This window comes from Lupinus angustifolius, chromosome LG06 (assembly GCF_001865875.1).
Source record: "Lupinus angustifolius cultivar Tanjil chromosome LG06, LupAngTanjil_v1.0, whole genome shotgun sequence".
Lineage (NCBI taxonomy): Eukaryota > Viridiplantae > Streptophyta > Magnoliopsida > Fabales > Fabaceae > Lupinus > Lupinus angustifolius.
Genome location: NC_032014.1, coordinates 12,939,093 through 12,943,135, shown reverse-complemented (window position 1 = coordinate 12,943,135; position 4,043 = coordinate 12,939,093). Strand labels below are relative to the sequence as shown.

General features: G+C 29.9%; 1 pseudogene; it reads left to right on the top strand.

Moving 5' to 3' along the window:
* Nucleotides 1-4,043, top strand: part of LOC109350475 — a 13,275-nt pseudogene continuing 9,232 nt past the window's right edge.

Sequence of the window (4,043 nt, the reverse complement as noted above, 5' to 3'; positions counted from 1 at the left end):
ATGGGATATACTACAGAGGAGCAATCTAAAATATTCTATATTATCATCCAAGCTGTAAATCGTCAAGAAGGTCGTATGTTTTTCTTATATGGTTATGGAGGAAGTAGTAAAACATATATGTGGAAAACTCTAATATATGCATTGAGATCTTAGAAACAGATTGTACTTAGTGTTGCTTCAAGTGGTATAGCTTCTTTATTATTACCAGGGGGTAGAACAGCTCATTCAAAATTCAAAATTATTGTTCCAAGTCTTGAGACTTCTATTTGCAACGTTCATCAGGGTTCTGAACTTGCTGACTTATTGAAACAAGCAAAGCTAATTATATGGGATGAAGCTCCAATGTCGCATAAGTTTTGCTTTGAAGCACTTGATAGAAGTCTTGTGAACATAATGGGTACAACATCAAATGAATCAATCTTATTTGGAGGAAATGTTGTAGTTTTTGGAGGTGATTTCAGATAAATTTTGCTAGTGATTCCAAGAGGGTGTCGTTCGGATATTGTACATGCAACAATCAACTCATCTTATCTTTGGCATCAATGTAGAATTTTAACAATTTCAAAGAACATGTGTTTACAAAATAATGACAATGCATCCGAAATTAAGGAATTTTCATAATGGATACTAAAGGTTGGAGATGGAAAATTATTTGAACCTAATGATGGTTGTGTTGAAGTTGATATTCTGGAAGACCTTTTGATTCTTGATTTTGATAACCTAATTGATGCAATAGTGTCTAGCACTTATCCGAACCTACAACATCACTACAAGGAGGAAGAATATTTGCAATCTAAGGCAATACTTGCATCAACAATTGAGATTGATGATCAAATTGATGAATATGTTCTAAGTATAATTCCATGTGCATTTTATTTTTCCTCTTCAACTTTTTAGTATTGCATATACAATATATTTGTTACAATTATAGTACTAAATGTTATATTCTATAACTATAGGTGAAGAAAAGGAATACCTAAGTTCAAATTCAGTTGATATGTCTGATGTTAATGAAATTGAAGCAGTCAACGTACTAACTTCAGAATTTCTAAACACACTTTCAACCTCTAGTCTTCTCAATCATAAAATAAATTTGAAGGATGGAACTCCAATAATGTTATTGAGGAATTTAGATCAAGCAGAAGGATTATGTAATGAAACAAGACTGATGGTGACTAAAATGATAAACTATGTACTTGAAGCAAAAATCATGTCAGGTAAAAACATTGGACATATCATATATATCCCTCGCATGTCAATGTCCACATCTCAATCTCCATGGCCTTTCAAGCTCATTAGAAGACAATTTCCTATAATTGTCTCATATGATATGACAATCAATAAATCTCAAGGGCAATCACTAGAAAGTGTGAGCTTATATCTACCTAGATCAGTGTTCAGTCCTGGTCAATTATACGTGGCTATTTCAAGAGTTCAAAGCACGAAGGGACTAAAGATATTGATACATGATAAGAATGGTCAGCCACTAAAGTAGACAACAAATATAGTTTATAAAGAAGTTTTCCAAAATCTTTAACATATATTACGCACCTTATCTTATATTGTCTTCTACACTTTTGTTCATAATGACTTTTTTATACAATATAACATTATCTACACCATGCTATTTGTCAACAGCTCTAATTTATCATTCAAATACATAAAAATCATCTTCCATGAGTTAATAATAACCAAATTTTAATTTAAAATTTACTTTTCACTGTTTAAATAAATTAACGCAAAACACATTATCACTCGTGCGAATGTACATGTATCCTACTAGTTTCTTTTTATAAGAATGGGATTGTCTTAATATCATAATAGATATCTTCACTTATTGACACCTATATGTTGAAAGGGTTAATTGTGTCATTTTAAAAACCTTAAGAGTGGTTTGAAATTTGAAATTCTACACATGTATAGTTTACACATGCACATTAGAGAATCTAGACGGTGGGTTTTTATTACCACACATTTCTCCACTAATCAAACTCTTCTCTCTCTTTTATTGTGCTCGAAACTCATCTCTACCCACCTTTCTCTTCTTTCTTCATCTGAAACTCGTCTCTCTTCTTTCTCCAAAAAATAATTGGGCTCCAACTACTAAACTTATTGTAAGGGAAGATGAATGAATAAGGTAAATTTTTTTACTTATTTCCCATCACCATTTTTGTACCATAAGAGTCTTTGTATGTTCATTGCGTGTCAACTATTATTTTATTTTTTGAAAATAAAGTTTGCATTTTCATTTCCTAAGGTATGTTCATTGTGTATGACTCTGTTATTTTATCTCACCTGGAACTTTATTTTTAAGAAAATGCCTTCCACTCAAATTCATGCATTGCTCCAACCGTGGCAAATATTGCCCCAAGGTATTTTCATATTTTGTCATTTTTATGTTAATGATCCTAAGGTGTTTGATGAAATATCTGAACGATTTTGGTTTAAGTTTTATGTGTGATTAACATTTCTTATATAAAATAAGATCCTGAAAATTTAAGATTGTGATTAACTACAGAAGTCTTTGTTTGAGTATCTCTATGTTGTTAGGTGTTGACATTTTGATTTTGTTTTGAAACCTTATTATTATATTGTTAGCATCTTAGAGAATATGATTCTAGATCATAATATGAGAAGAAGATTGCTAGTATATGACATGTATACTTTTGTTTCATTATCTGAAAATTTTATATATAAAAACAATGTTAAAAAATCATATGCAATAATCATTATCTATGTTCAATTGTTTATTGGCATTTGTCTAATTTGATATGAAAAAGGCAAAATGGATAAAAAACATTAGCCTATGAATTATTGATTATTTTGTAATTAGACCAAATGCTAATCATATTCTGTTATGATTATTCTAAGCATTATTCTAAATGAAATCATATCCTATTTGTATATATTGAGTATTTTATTTTAAAATTTGGTGTTTCTGGACTTTAGAATTATTATCTATTTGTGTCTATCTTTATGAGGATTAATTTCTAATTTTTATGATAGCATAATAATTTTTTTGCAGTATGGATGAATAGAAGAATAAAATATTACTGAGTTTTCTGTTTTGGGTAAGTAAATATATTTAATTCAAATTCATTCGTTGCACCAACTATGACAAATGTTGCTCTAATGTATTTTCACATTTTGTCAATTTTATGTTAATGATCTTAAGGGGTTTGATGACATGTCTGAATGATTATGGTTTAAATTTTATGTGTGTTTTGTAAGAACAGAATTGCAACTTAGAGGGGGGTGAATTAGTTGACATAAAATTATAGTAACTTTTTTTGCAAAATGTAAGAGTTAATATGCATCGGATAATATTGTAGAAAATAAACAAGTATAAATTAAAGAGGAAAGGGAAAGGAGAGTACACAAGTATTTTACACTAGTTCACCTTCTTGTCCACCGAAGGCTACGTCCAGTACTCTTGCAACACAAGAGATTTTCCACTAAATATTATGAGTAATAATTACAAAGTCTCACCCCGAGATCTCTAAGTACCTTACCCACTCACTAATATTTATACCCTTGGAAAACACTTTTCCAAGTTACTCTATCCCATTTCTATTCACACCATGTGAAAGAAAGTTTATTGCAATGAATGAAGAATTTCAATAATGGCTTTGATTGCCTTTACAAGTATGAAATATTATAACACTTGCAATCCTATCAACTCTCTTTTTATACTTAGTAATAATGCTCAATAGATTTGTAAAACTTTGAATCAATTATTTTAAGTAACTTTGAAAAATTCTCCTTTTGAAAGTTTAAGAACTTAGTGCAAAAGTGCAGAAAAATAGTGAGAGAATTTTCAGAGTAGTATGAGAGTTATATAAAAGTTTTGTATTTATGATGGTGCCTTTCTGAAAGTGTAGGAGTTGTTTGAAGTGAAGAGATTTCATTTGGAGTGAAAACATTTCGTTTTGAAATCTGAAATCTCATCTAATAGTCTTCAGTAATCGATTACTTACATTGGGTAATCGATTACCCAAACATACTGTCCACAAATTATTTAAAAACGAATTAGAGTAATCGAT